General features: G+C 48.3%; 1 pseudogene across 1 annotated transcript in view; it reads right to left on the bottom strand.

The window, feature by feature from the left end:
- Window positions 1-15,823, bottom strand: part of LOC146816444 (ATP-binding cassette sub-family C member 10-like) — an 839,384-nt pseudogene that overhangs the window by 583,554 nt on the left and 240,007 nt on the right. Inside the window, exon 7 of the transcript XR_014962842.1 lies at window positions 7,568-7,739. The product of XR_014962842.1 is annotated as an ATP-binding cassette sub-family C member 10-like (transcript). The remainder of the gene's footprint in view (window positions 1-7,567; window positions 7,740-15,823) is intronic.

The following is a 15,823-nucleotide window of genomic DNA, read 5'->3' on the forward strand; positions in this document are numbered from 1 at the left end:
TGATGTTTATTCAGGGTGGAGTTAAGTTTTATACACTTCCCTCGAATGACCGCCTTAAAGGCATCCCATGTGTTACCCGGGGAGGTATCTTCCGGTTTGTTCACCCTAAAGTATTCTGTGATTGCTTCTAGCAGTTCCGTATGTAAGACACTATCTAGTGTGAGGGAGGTCGGGAAGTACCATTTGTGGGCCGTGGTTGGGGCTGATCCCCATTGTAGGCGAATTGGGAGCGGACAATGATCTGAAATAGCAAGGGGGAAGATCTGGGCCTCAGTAAGCCTGCCCATCAGGCGCTGATTAATAAAAATATAGTCGAGACATGAGTAGGTGTGGTGTAAGTGCGTAGTCTCTAGTCTGGGGGTATAGGGAGAGCCAAGCATCCTGTAGCCCAAAAGCATGCATTCTATGCTTAATTTCTGCCAGGAAAGAGGCCGTTTCGGATCTGTGTGTGTGAGTGCTGCCTAAATCGGGTTGCCAAGTAAGATTGAAGTCACCCGTTAGTATCGTAGGCCCTTCCACAAAGTGCTCCCTTTTATCAAGCAGGGTATTGAGAAAGCTTGTTTGACCCGTGTTAGGCGCGTATGCTGCTATAAAGATGCAGAGAGTGCCCCTCAGCATGCCTTTGACCATGACCATCCTCCTCTCCCTGTCTGACTGACTGTCTAGCGATTGGAATTTTGTCGTTGCATGGAATAATAGTGCTACTCCTCAGTGTTTTGTATGTGCTGACGCTCTATATATAAGGGGGTACATTTTGTGCTTAAGCCTCAGTTCGTCAGCCTTCTGTAAGTGAGTTTCTTGGAGAGCGTGGTGATCTGTGAGGTATTTCCAAACCTTTTGCCTTTTCTGCGGGGAGTTGAGGCTCCTAACCTTCCATGAGGCTATAGTAATTACCATCTTTCCCAATGTACCTCCCTCCTCTCCTGCCTAGAATAAAACCTTCATGCCATCGCGTACCATAGTGTGAAAAGAGTAACTCACTGCCCCTTTTTGAGTGTGCAAGCCTCACCCTCACCACCACCTCCCACCCTCTGTCCCATAAACAAAAGAAAAAGATCATCTGGACAACGACTTAACTGAAATAACCATAATAAACGGTGAAAATGAGTGTGGAGGATCCCCCTTCCATAGGTGGATCTCCCAGTAAGTACACTCATGAGAAACAATATAATATCCGTTTCCTAAGCCCTTTATGTGAACAGAAGCAAAATACAAGGCATATGGCATGTAACTGTATACAACCGGTTATCAATGAACCTATGGGTGAAGGCCTCAGCAAAGGAGTAAGAAAAACAGACCAATTAAAGCGTCCCAGAGACACCCCATGTGGCAGGGAGACATGGGACCCCCTTACCGCCGTGGAGATAGAGCAGCTCCGCCGGTGTTTCATGGTAGGTGTAGTGGAGCTGGACAGTCCCAAGGATATGATCTGTGGCTGGATTGACCTGTGGGGTCCCATCGTTGGTCCCCTCACAGGAGTTACTCTTGCAGAACCTCTGCTCCAATCAATTCTCGGTGGAAATAACCGGATGTCTCCAGGGGTGGGGATCTGGTGTGAGCCTCTCAGGCAGGGAGCTGCAAGTCTTTCGCTACAACCAGCCTCTAGGTGACCACATCACTATTCGAGATAAGTGGAGCCTCTAAGGAAGACAAAGTTCAGCATCAGTCGGTTTACTCTGTGGATTTCTTGCCCCCCGGGCCCATGGTACGCCTTTGGTTTCCACCTTGTCGCCGCCATTCGCCTTCCAGGTCTTGTGAAGGGGTCTTGTCAGTGGAGGAGGACAACTCAATTCCAAGGAGATCAGCTGCTTCTTGGAACGTCGTGCAATGATGAGGTTTATTGTCCCATTGGAAGGTTATACCAAAGGGATATGACCATCGGTATCTGATTTTCTTGTCTCTTAGGAACTCGGTGATCGGACGGAACTGTTGGCGCCGGAGAAGTGTGGCCTGTGATACATCTTGTAGGGCTCACAAGAGACATTTTGAAAGGAGACCTTTTCAGCTAATCTCGCCTTCTGAAGGACCAGTTATTTAACTTTAAATTAACTGAACTTCGCCAGCACATCCCTGGGTCGGCGATTGTCTCCCGGGGGCCTTAGACCAACTCTGTGGACTCTTTCCAGCTGGACCTCCGGGCCTGCTTCACCTAGCACCGAGGAGAACAAGCTCACCATGAATGCCTCTAGGTCTGGGCCCTCGCAGTTTTCTTCTAGGCCTCTGGCTCGGATGTTATCGCAGCGTGAGCGATTTTTGAGGTCTTCACATTTAAGCATGGTGGCTCGTAGTTGGCTACGTAAATCGGCCGAGTCTTCCTCCAAGGGCCTGAGGCGGTCGGCGTTTCTTGATGTTTTGCTTCAAGATCCAGCGTGCAGGTGCCCACCGAGTCCACGTCAGCTTGTAAGGAAACCCATTTCTCTCTCATCTCTGCACGGAAGGACTCGAAGGAGGCATCCATGTCTGCCTTGATCTCTGTCTGTAGTTCTTTCTTAAATTTCCTCAGGGATGATAGGAGATCCTCTTTAGTTAGCGCCATTACCCCTGCTGATGGTGTTGTCTCTTCGCCTGACGTTCCCATGCCGGAAGAGGCAAAATAATCGGAGACTATGTTGTTGGGGGTCTTTTTGGGTGGCATAGGGGGATCCGCGACGTGGTCAGCTCCAGGCCGTCCCCTCCATCTCGTAGAAGCAGTGAGGAGCTCTTGTGCAGGGAGTAGTGTCTCTAGCCACTTATCCACCCCCGTCGGGCTTCACCTCCGCTGAGTCGCCACCTCCTCCAAGGGTCTCAACATTGACCACGGTATGTGCCTTAGCTGGGGGGAGCTCCGAGGCCGTTTTATCCACACTGGGTATGCTTGAGGACACACGATCTCCCCTGCGAGATTTCAGTTAGGCAGCCATGTCAAGGTCAGGCAAACGGTCTCCCTAGTTCCCTCTGGAGGGGAGCCTCAGAACTTCGTCGTGTCTGCCTTTGAAAGAGTCGAATCCTGTAGCCAGCATCCATCCGCCCCCAATTTGCCCTGCTTGCCTGTTTGGTGCGTATTGGAGTGGTGATACCGATGTTGGCACTGTCCCCATTAATGACTGGCCTGTGAATAAGGCTCTCCTTGCTGGGCTGCCTCAAAGCTTGCTGAGCTAATGCTGTGTCGGGCAGGAGCCGTGTAATGCTCCGCTGAGAGGCCGGCGCAACTGCAGGACCGGAGGCAACCTCATGTCGACAGCTTCGTCGTTAGTGCGTCGAACCCACCATTTTAGTGCAGACCTTCCACTTCAGGTTGCCTCCTGCCGTGATCGCCGCATCTCCCAGGCGCGCTGTAGCGTTCAATTCGCACCAGGAGTACCTTCACCTTCTATTTGGCTGCCGGGATGGCCGCTGTCACAACCGGAGCCACAAAGGTCAGGGCATTGCGCTACCGGGAGTCTGCCACGTCGGACGGCACCATTTTCTCCAGCGGAGCTCTGGACAGCCTCAGCACTCCACAGCGGCTTTCCCCACGCGTAGATAACTTACAGCTGGCCCCAGGCGCTCACCGGCATCCCGCCGCCCAGGGGACTGTGCAATCTCCGGCAGAAATCTGTGAGTATGCCTTTTTTTAAGTGGATTAAACGGGGCTTAGGACGGAGTCGATCAGGAACACGTCCGATCGGCCATGTTAGTTGGCCACACCCCCTCCAGCTAAAATTTTAGAGAAACATCTGAATTTTCACCTTAGTTCTTTCTTGGGGGAACACCAGCTGCTTGATGGTTCGCAGCATGGTTTTAGAAGGAATCACAGTACGGAGACAGCTCTAACCACCGTAATTAATAATATGTGTGTCCAAGTTGATGCATGCAGGGCACACCACGCTGTTGATTCTTCTTGACCTTACCGCAGCCTTTGATACTCTATCTCCCATGAGACTGGTGGAACGGCTCAGGGAAATAGGGGTCGGGGTACGTCTCTCATGCTACTTACCTCCTTCCTTAGTGATCGGGCACAAATTGTGAAAATGGCCCCATTTTACTCGGCTCCCAACCATCTGTTATGTGGAGTCCCGCAGGGCTCTTCTCTGAGCCCGACCCTTTTCAACATTTATGTTGCCCTATTGGCTAGGGTCGTCAGATCCTTTGGATTGGAGGTCTTGTCCTATGTCAACGACACGTAAATTAAGGTGTCTATCACCCACAGCATCGGGGAATCTGCCACTAACTTTAAACACTGTATGCAGGCAGTCTCCTTTTGGATGGTTGAGAACTTTCTTTAACTTAACGAAGACAAGACAGAGGTCTTGATCTTTGGAAATCAACTGAATGTTTGGTCCAATGATTGGTGGCCAGAGACGCTTAGTGCCTGTCCTTGTCCTGTATCACATGGATAGAATCTAAGGGTCATTGTGGACAATTCTCTCTCTTTGGGCCTTCAGATAAACAGAACGGTGTCCACCTGCTTTGGGATTATTAGGATTCTTAGGAAAATCTCTCATTTCCTTTCCTTTGCCTCCCGAAAGCAGGCAGTTGTTGCCTTAATGCTGTCCAGACTGGACTATTTTGAATACCCTTTATTTGGGCATTAACAAGGGCCCTGTACGTTGTCTGCAGCTGGTACAGAATGCAGCAGCCAGGCTGGTGATGGATCTTCCCAAATATCACTCAGTCTCTGGCTCTCTCAGCAAGCTGCACTGGCTCCCCTCAAATCGAAGAATTTTGTTCAAAGATCCCTGCCTTACTCATAAGACTTTTTATGAACCAGGCTCAGATGCTATGAAAGGGCTTTTTTGCGCTATATCCCCTCTAAACAGCTTGGATCAGCTAGTAAAATTCTGCTGATAGTCCCTAGGTTTAGGAGAGCTAGATGGGGAGGCAGAGTATTCTCCGTTGCTGCTGCCAGGCTCTGGAATTCCCTCCCTGCTGAGATTTCTGGACAAGTGTCCCACTCTCTGTTCAGCAAAGCTTTGAAGACCTGGCTTTTTACAGGTACGCCTGTCTGAGTCCTACTCTATTTCGTTCCGACAGTCCCTCTCGCAGCGCCTTGACGCCTCCGGGCTAAGTTTGTGCTTTAGAAAATTAATATTTATTCATTCGAGGAGAATGTAGGCTCTTGAGTCGATGTTGAGCAGAGCGACGAAGTTGATGATGAGTTTGGTGAAGTTGGTGATGAGTTTGGTAAAGGTGACTCGTGGTCTGGGTGGTCAGCAGACGAGAGTTCCATTCAGAATGAAGTTTTCGGAGATTTGTAGCTTGAAGTGCAGGTGTTCCATGAATGGGCTGACGTTCTCTGCGGATGTTGTACATTTGATAGATTCCTTGTAGATGAAAGCGAGCCCTACTCCTGGCTTGTGAAGGCGGTCCATAGAGCGATATTGTACCCCACTGGGACTGCTGTGGTGATGTTGGAAGCCAATGAGGGGTTGAGCCAGGTCTCTGAGATAAACAGGATGTGGGGTGTATCAATACTCAGCAGGTCCCCTTTTTCAGTTTTGATTTCGCTGAGTGATCGTGTGTTGAGAAGCATGCATGCAAGTGGGTGTTGACGTGCAGGATTTTTGAGGCTTGTGATGTAGGGTGGGAGATGTAGGTATTGTTGGTGCATGTGTGGTGTGTGTGTTGGGAGGGGGTGGCAAGGGCGTTGTTAGTATTTGCATAGGGGCGTGGCTGCCAGAGAACCAGCAGTGGGTGCAGTTGAAAACTCCTACTGTGGTGTGAGGCAAGGCAACAGTTGGAAGAACGGCATCTGGGCCCTAGCGACCTAAGGAGTGCTGCGGAGTATCACTGGGCAGTGATCGGACCAGGGTTCTTGGTGCTGGCTTGGTCTAGGAGTGGACCATCGCAGACGGGCTTACCTTTTATGATGTCTCTTCACTCTGGCACAGAGAATCTCTATGAGCAACCCAGCACATGATCTAATAAGTTTACTTACCCTACCCCGAATGACGCTTAAGTCCAATGACTGTAGGGGCTTTACTTATTTCGGCCCATATTTCTTGAAATCGTTGCCAAGCTATATCAGAAAATTCACTTCCCTTTGCTCATGTAAACAGGCCCTAGTGTAGGAATAATATCTGCCCAGAAATACATTTTTACTTTTTTGTACCAGGTGACAAGGGTGTCTCAATTAATTATTGCAGGTATGTTTTGTAGCACACTGACATCTCAATTTTTGAGTCACTTCATAACATTAATTCCAGGGGGGACAGATCCCATGGTGTTCATATGCAGCAAGGGCTATTGCCAGTGTGGGCTCTGACATAAATGTTTAATATTGACATCAGTCAGTATCCAGAAGGTGGAAGTAGGGTAGGGTGGGAATTGGTTAGTGTTACTATGCAAGGAATGTTGACCGAGGTTGATCTTTGCTGGCGGTTAGACTTCAGTCAGAATCTGAAGTGAAAACTCAATCTGCCATTCTCTATTTACTGCATAACAAATACTATTCAGTGGAGAATATTTTTGAGTCCTTGCTCTTCTACATCCATCCATTGAATCATAACCCTTTTTAAGGGGGTCCTCAAAAAGAATCACGATTCACCCTCTCCTAGGGCTCAGATCACCACTAAGCACTGTGGGTTATTTACAATTATCGGCTGGTGAGACACACATCCTAGGTTTATGGATGGTTCACCTTTACTCATCAGGGTCCACAAATGCTGGTTTCAGTTAGGCATAGCAATGTCTAAAATGTTCAGTCTTCAGCAGTTTCCCAAAACAAAGAGACCTGGTTTTGCTCTCAGCGATGAATTGAGGATGTTGGAGAGTTTCAGCTCTCATATTCCTAATGCCTAGCCCCATGTCTGTATGAATAAGACCAGAGTAGTAACACAGAATTAGTACTGGAATAAACAACTCTTCTCTACTTTACAAAAGACAAGGTGGTGTCAACGTGTGGAGGAGTGTGGCTCAATGGTTAGAGCGGCAGACCCTGAAGCAGAGTTCTGGCCAGGGACCAGGGTTCGATTCCCGCCTCGGCGGGGCTCAGGCTCAATTTCCTCGGACCTGTCTATTCTCGCCTCGGTGCCTATTCTAATCACGGGCCCCACGCTGCTGCAACTCTGGGCAATAGCTTGCTTAGCCTCCACACCGGCCCCAACAGCGCTAAGGATGCCTGGCTTCACCCTGGGGGTGCCCAGGAGTGGACACTTCACAGGGAAAGCCAGGAGGGGTTCCACAGCGGTATGAGTATCAGCGCCAGGAAACCGCAAAAGGCGACACCGCAAGGTAGCTGTCTGGTGACAGTGCGCTCTATAAGTACCTTGACATTTACATTTACATAATCCAGGGAGGGCAGTTCTGCCGGGGGCTTCGGGGATGGGTTGGAGGTGTTGAGTCTATTATCTGAACACATAAGATCCAGAGTGTGTCCTTACCAACAAATATGACTGGAGTTGCCTTAAGATTGGGAAGGTAGTTTCAGAAGTGGGATAACTGAAGTTGGTCTACCCAGATGTAGAAATCACCCACCATAATGGGAATAAAAGACAAGGCGCAGTCATGCAGCTGGCATAACCGCTGCCACTATTCAATCACATGCAAGTCAATGATTTCACATTTATATGACATACGGTACGATGCATGCATCTGGGCTATTACTCACACTGAGATCGTACGTCAGCGCACAGGCCTCAACCACTTCCTGGTAGAAACTGGCTATGAACCTTTTCCCAAACAGGATGTTCTTTCTCACTGTGTCAAACTGTATCCAAGGCTCCTGTGCAACAAAGCCGAATCCATACTCTTGATCAGAGATAAATAAACAGCCACCTTTTCTGAAAAAAAAGTAAGCAACACCAGAAAGACATACTGAAGTGCAAGGACTTGACTAGCAGGAACTCTTCTTTAAAATGCATGGTGCCACAGTGTAAGGGGAATTGAGTTTTTCACATTAGTAGAATAGGGCATATACCTTAGTTATTTGTACTAAAGTATTATTTACTAAGGTTGCATTGCTCAGGATTCTTCTGTGTAATGCATTCTGATGCCAATTCATACTTGAAGAATATTTAAGAATATTTGTTATAATAGGGCACCCATAGGAATGATGCCTAAGCTTTTTTGAAGGTACCTCTATCTGCACGGTGACAACATATGATGCTGTTTTCTTGTATTTTAAATTGGGGCCCTAAATGAATAAGGACAACACAAGAATGACTCCATGGCAGTACAAACATATCAGACTGACCTACTTAGATTTAAAACTGAATGCAAGACAAAGATGTGGCAAACCCTGTGAAACCTCTGCAGATATTTCTACAAGACGTTAATGTCACATGTTTGATTCTCAGCAGGCCTACTATGTCTCTAATCCTTCAAGGTAGTTATTATGACATTGTGAAATATTGACATCACGTAGACTCACATATTGTTAAATAGACAACTAGTTTTTATTAGTTATATTCTTTATAGTAGGGTCTCAGACAAACAGTATATCCTCTTTTACCATGAGTACTAAGCTCCTGCCATCCAAGACTGCCATGTTATGTTATTTTAATTTGTAACAAGCACAAATCACCCCGGGAGAGGTATATTGGCGCAGACATGAGACAAAGGCAATAGCAGCAGCTTAATCAGAACACAGTGTTCTTAAGTGCTTTCCTGAAGAGAAAGTAATCCAAACAAGTTTGAATATGATGCAGCAGTTTGTTCCAATCAAAAGGAGCTAGGTAAGAAAAGGACATGCAACTCGAACAGGCCTTTTTGACGTGAGGAACAGTTAATAGTGCTTTACTCCTAGATCTAAGGAGTCTAAGGGCGATAGTGCCTACGTTTTGAAGCTAGGTAGCAAGGGCCTTTTCCAATCAGGGCTTTTTATGTAAGGCAATATATTTGCAAAATGATTCTCCTCCGGACCGGTAGCCGATGTAAGGCATGCAGGAGGGGAGCAGATGCAGCTCTGTTGGAAGACTGCAAATGAGGCGAGCTGCGGTGTTCTGCACAACCTGTAGTTTTTATAACAACATCTCATGGGCCAAAGCCATTAGTACATTATCGTAGTCTAGATGGCTTCTCACAAGAACCTGAACCACCATTTTCCTCGTTGTGGGAGGAGTGGAAAGGCTCTTCTGAGTAGGCGCATTATTTGAAACCAGGAGCCTAAGATGGACATCACCTGCTCTTTCATAGTAAGAGGTTGGTCAAGATGGACTCCCGAGTTCTTAAACACCCATTTGGCTGTGGGAGCAATGCCAATTTCTGTGGGCCACCAGTCAGAAGCCCACAGTTGTTTACTCCTCCTAAATCATACATAATTGTTAAATGATAGAAACCTCTTTTAATAAATGTTAGGTTACAACTGGGCACGACAGCCACCAAGATGGCCGCATACTTGTGAGGCTGCGGACCTGGTGGTTCCCTTCTGGCTGTTTGTCGCCACCAAAGCCCTCACATTCTGCTATGCTGAGGATGCGGTGAACTGGGCGGCCACGGGAGAGGTGTCCGGCTGGAGTTTTTGATGTCCGCATCTGGAGGAGAGAGGGGACGAGTCCGCGCGGCCGACACAGCCTTGGAGGCCTTGAAGCGACAGGGGCCGCGGGTGAGTCTGAGGCAAAGATCATCCGATCTCGTCGGTCGGCCCCCACCCTCCTTTTTCAAACCACGCTGAGGATAGTGAATGGTTCGCCCCCGTGGGGTGCGCCTGCCGTCCTCCCGGGCCGGCAAACTGCGAGACTGATGCCTACTGAAGAGGCGCGGCTCGGGTGTTGCTGGGGCCCATGCGGGAGCCGCGGACTGCCTGGCTCTGGCATGACCGTGGGGCCAAGACCTGCTCCCTGCAGCTACACCCGATCCAAAAGAAATCATCCTGTGGCTAACGCATAGTACCCCCAGGGGCACCCCTCTGTCCCCCCTCCCCCAACATGCATACCCAAATAACACACACAGAGACTGTTGAGTTGGGTAAAATTGCTGCAGGTTTATTACATAATCCAGAATATGTAATGGGTGGGTTATCTTACGGGCGATCCAAGGGCAGGCAACCAACTGGGCCGCCTGCCCGCCTGATGAGCCGGGCAGCGCGGGAACGATGCCCGCCGTTGCTGCCATCCACGTGATTCTTTCTACGATCACGTGCCGTTGGTAACTTCTACTCACGCCCCCCCTCTCGGGGCGGAGCGTCGCTTAGCAAACCCCCAGTTGTTCAGGCCAACAACCGCCCGCAGGACTAGTGGGGCGCCGACACGGCTTCCGGGATCCTCCCATGAGGCTCCTCGGTTTTGGCTCAGGCACCCCCTATGGTGCCGCGCAGAGGTACCCTTTGTACCGTCTGCTTCCAGATCGCCCTGTAACTCCGCCTGCAACGAAAAAGAGAAACATTACAACGCTCAGAAAAACCCCCCCACCCAATGCCTACGCCGGGTAAGCGGTAGGGAGGGATGTGGCGTGGTGGGCGACAAAGAGGTCGCCAGGAGGGTGGGGGAAGGCTAAATAGCCTCCCCTTCCCTACAGGGGCCGGGAAGTGATGCGCTTGCGCGTCACTTCCGGCCAGCACGAGGAGGGGGACACTGGTCGGCGTCCCCGCCCACTCCCCCTGGGAAGGGGTGGGGAGGGGTGACCGGTGCCCCGGTGGCACTAGGGCGCCGACCGCATTAGTGGCCCCCTGCGGGGGCCGCGGTCGGCGGCAACACCTTCAATAATGCGGTGAGTGCTTTCCTGCGTGCTGGTCCAGGCTCTGCATACACACCCACTCCGTGCCATCTGGTACGGTGAGAAATGATGCACTGCAGCCCTCCAATGCCCGCCGATGGCTACCCATCCAAAGGAGACATATAGGGTCCCAGCAACCACGCTACAGTAATAGCTGAAAGAAGCAATCTCATAGCCCCCCACTGACTCTGACACACCACGAGGCACCCTGCCTTGCACACCCTCCATTCTCTTTGGATTGCAAGACTGCTGTGCCTCCCGGTGGGGGTTGTACATCACTAGCGGCGTCCTTCCCCTGGGTCTAAGATAGCTGCCTGGACCTTCACTATTTGTGCAAGCGAAAGCAGGGGAAGAGAAGGGGGAAAAGCACACAACACCCTGGGTATATGGACTATTGGCCAAAAAGCTGGAACACTACTTCGCTGGGGCCCCGCAATGGGACACTCGGACCCCAAACAGAGGAGGCTCATCTCTGATCGCCCCGGCCCTGCTGGGAACCGGTGCTCCCACCCAGATACTGAGGAGGTCCCGGGCTACGGCACTGATGAGGCCCCCCATGTGATATCTCCACTGTAATGACTCAGCTCAGGCTTCGGTGGTATGAAAGCACAGTTCGACACATTGGCAGGCTGCATGGACAAGTTGGGAGAGTGGATGGACAGCCAGGGGGCCCGGATCAAAGGCGCACAAAAAAAGAATCTCCAGCCTAGAAGATACCACCACAACAATGCAGAAGCGCTTAGACAAAATGGAGAGTATAAAGCAGGTGGCTACCAAGAATGAGGACCTAGAGGGTCGACCCCATAGGAATAACATCCACATTTCCAGCCGCGGTCCGTACAAGTAAGAGCGGTGAGGCCCTGTGGGGGGATTTTGGCATAGGGCCACGATGGAAAATATTGCGGTAGTATGTTGAAATCCCCCCCACCTGGCCCCAACCCTTTCACCTGCACGGGCCGCGGCAGCACATTTCTGGCATTGCAGAAGCTACCAACATAGGACGGCCCGGGGACTTCGTGGAGCAACTCCTAACGACCCTCTTTGAACGCTCCAGCTTCTCAGCTACCTTTGCAGAGGAGCGGGTGCATCGTTGCTTGCGACAGCACCCCCAAGAGAGCGCACCTCCACAATATCTTACAGCTCGTCTCCTCAACTACAGAGACAAAGATACCGCACTCCGGATGGCCCGAGAGAGGGGTCCCTTGCAATACCAGGATGTTCCCGGACTTTACTCCAACCGTACAAAAAGCCAGGCAGAAATACGACGTGAAAAACACACTCCACAAGTTAGGCGTTTGATACTCCATGCTCTACCCGGCTCGCTTGAGAGGGGATCACAAGCTGCCACTTCAAGATCTTGAATACCCCCGCAGATGCAGAGGCCTTCTGTAAGCTGTCTGTACAGGATCCCCCATTACCAACCGACAGCCCCGTGGCCATGTTGAATCGGAGGGGTGTGACCGACCACCATCGACCTCTCAAGACAAAGCTACATGAGGAGGTCTGATCTAATGGGGGGGACTTGTGCTGTTGAAACTATGACTACACATGCCAGACATTGATGTTCATGATACTGCCTCCAGCCAAAGTAACTGAACCTGATAATGGCGACTGCACCACGCTAGCCTACATAACTGTTCTTTATGGGACTGCAGGTGTCCGAGTTGTCGCCACACCCTATTGGTGTTCACCAACTCTTACTACATGGGGTTTTGTTTCTTTTTTTCTAACTGGTTAAACGGGATTTACTGAATATTCTTCAATCTAGTGTGGGTGGGGAGTGGGGAATTGTCGGGATTTTCTTACATTGTGATTGAAATGTTTATAGACGTTGCACATCATGCTTTCATACACCGTGCTCACATTGCCACATGTTGCCTAGGTTTAAATCCTACATTGTCTCAGCATACCCTTGCTCTACTTTATGGCTAAAACAGTTGAACTATCGGTCATTTCATGGAACATAAGTGGTATTAATAATCCGCAAAAAGGGAAGCAAGTACTGTCATATCTTAATAGGCACTGCATTAAAATTGCCTTTCTTCAGGAGATGCATCTAACCCCGCGCGCTGAGCATGACTTCGTCAAGAACTTGGGTACACACCACTATTTCTCATGCTACGGTTCATATTCCCATGGCACTTGTATTTTTATCCATAGAACAGTGCCATTTGTCTGTCATTCCCATTGTTCGGACCCCGAGGGCCGGTATCTTCTCTTGCATGGCACACTCGGGGACAAAAGCATTTTGTTAGTAAACATTTACGCTCCAAACATAGATGACCCCGATTTTTTCCGAGACCTCTACTCCTGGTTAGATAGTTTCGAGGTGGATCATCTAATAATAGACAGTGATCTTAACATGCCACACTGTCTGCAAACTCAGCGCGGAACCATTCATTCAAAAGACTTTATTTCGGACAAAATGACCTAAAAAGTACATCACAGAGCAAACATTTTACATATAAAATTTCATCGTATTGTCAGTCATGGTTAAAAGAAGAAGATAAAAAAGCAATGATAATTATACACACATTTTCAATTTAAGAATACATTAAATTTGGGATATAGGATTTGGACAAGGGTTACACAATTGACTTCGAAAAGTGCATGGTGCAATAAATACATAAATTAGCTAAAAAAAGAAAATAAAAAAACCTCTGTGTAAAAAGAAGCAAAAAGCTCATATATAAAACTATACATGAAACACCAGGGAGGTTTATAAATTTACTGTACTATCACAATTGCTATAGGGCAATCAATACATTATTACGAGATCTCAGGTAAACCCTTCTAGTGCACCACATTGAAAACAGAAAACCAGCCACCGAGTATACTATTGGAATGCTTGAATCAGATTTCAGAATCGTAAATGCTTCGAGGCAGCGCCTACTGCCAAGATTCCTGCAAATCTGAACCAACCAACGTCTCCTTGCCTTCTGATAGCCTGGACAACTAAAAAAACATGGAGCTCAGTTTCCTCGGGGTGGTCACATGCCGGGCACTGAATCGTTTGTTGGTCTCTCCACTTGGATGTAAAACAGCGAGGCGGAAGCACCCCATATCTATACTGTAAATAGAGCTTCCTAGCCGCTGGTGGCGTGATAAGATCTATTGCCGACTCAAAGCAAGGAAAATCTTTTATTTCTAAAAAACCACTAGTACATTTCCCAGTCCCAGGAAGGGTATGAAGTTGGGTCAATCTGTATTCTTTATAGCATGCCTTCATATGACCCTTAGGTATTAGCAGACAGGCTGACTCAGGTTCAGACCAGCAATCCCCTAAACCCATGCTAGTTAGCAGGGATTTTATGTGGTCAAGCCACGGAATTTTTACAGCACCCCGTAACCTCAATACCTCTAGTAATTCCTCCCTATAGGATATAAGTTTGGGGGTGGTCCAAAGGCGACGCCAGTACATTATGGGCTTAAGACTCGCTACTTCAGCTATTGGTATTATACCTGTGTCAAGACGTAGCGGGACCAACGGGGTACTACGAGGTAATCTAAATAACTGTCTTAAGTACTGATTCTCCACCTGTGATAGTTTTTTTAAATTTAGGTGGCCCCATAACTCTGCGCCATATAAAGCCCCACCTCTTGCTTGAGCCCTATAAATTTCAATTGCTGGACTAACAGTTCTTTTGCTGGACTTATTAAAAACCTTCATGATACCACCTGAAGATTGTGCTAGTTTAAGTGTGGATTTTGTAATATGAGCCCCCCATTCCATAGACTCGGTGATTGTAATGCCTAAATACACAAAGGATGACACTCTCTCAAGAGGCTTACCATTTAAAGACGGGTTAGGACGTGTACTTTTTGGGCAATTAAATGCCATAAATGTGGTTTTCTATAGGTTAATTTCTAAGCCTCTGTCTCTACAAAACATCTCAAATTTATCCAAAACCCTTTGTATCCCCATAGGCGATTTGGCAACCAATAGGGTATCATCGGCAAACATCATTGCCGAGATTCTACGGGAGGCTAGCTTGGGGGCATCAAGATCTTTTACTGCAAGCAAGGCATCAATCAGGCCATTAATATAGAGGCTAAATAAAGTTGGCGCGAGCACGCATCCCTGGCGAACACCACGGTTAATAGGTATGGGGGCTGTAAGATTACCATCCTTCCCGTACCTAATTTGCGCATAGTTACATTCATGTAAACGTTTAAAAAGTCGAATTAAATAAACTGGGACCCCCATCTCAGCCAAAACCAACCATAATTTCACCCTTGGTACTAGATCAAACGCAGATCTCAAATCTACGAAAATTAAGAAGAGACTACCCCCCTGCACATATACGCTCTTCCAATACAACAATTGTAATCTTAGTACTTGGTCCAGGGTCGACAACTTTTCCCTGAACCCGGCCTGGAGGGTGGACAAAACATTCCTCTCTTCCATCCATGACTGCAGTCTAAGAAGCAGGACTCGCGCAATATTTTTCTGAGAAATATCTATTAGACTTATAGGTCTATAGTTGGTTGGGAGGAGTGGGGAGCCCTTTTTAAAAATCGGAATTATTTCCGCACCAAGCCAGCTTGAAGGTATTTTCATGCCTTGCATAATTGAATTAAAAAGCATCCAAAGGTATGGGGCCCAGATAGCAGGTTCACTCTTAAAGAGGTCTCCAGGAATCTTATCCAAACCTGGAGCTTTACCCGGAGCTATTCTTGCTAGTGCGACCTTTATTTCTTTTATAGTTATGCACAGGCCCACATCACCATCAGACAGGGGCATTGGATCCCAAATACCTGCAGGACAAGGATCACAACCAGGAACAGGGTCATCTCCGGGCTCCTTAGCATACAAGGTTTCGAAGTGCTCCCGCCAAACCTGTTCGTCTAAATTTGGCTCAACCGCACTTCGAGGGGTGGTTGTGCCAGAATTAGCAATTCCCCAAAAAGTCCTCATATCTCTGTCACCTAAAGCAGTTTTCATAGTGGCCCAATTTTCTTCTTCCCACCTTTGCTTGGCCTCTTGTATAACTGCTCTGTGATTTACTCTTGCCGACCGTATTAAGTGGCGATCTTTGGCTTTAATAGATGTTACTAGAGCCTTTTTAGCCTGACGGCAGGAAGTATTATACCAAGGGTGGGAGGGCAACTTATCTTGTTTCAAATTTTTATTTGGGAACAAGAAATCATAGGTGACTTTTCCTAATTTATCATAATTAGATTGGGCCTGCTGAAGGTCAATACCCTCCTT

The sequence above is a fragment of the Triturus cristatus genome, chromosome 6 (genome assembly GCF_964204655.1).
Source record: "Triturus cristatus chromosome 6, aTriCri1.1, whole genome shotgun sequence".
NCBI classification, from domain to species: domain Eukaryota; kingdom Metazoa; phylum Chordata; class Amphibia; order Caudata; family Salamandridae; genus Triturus; species Triturus cristatus.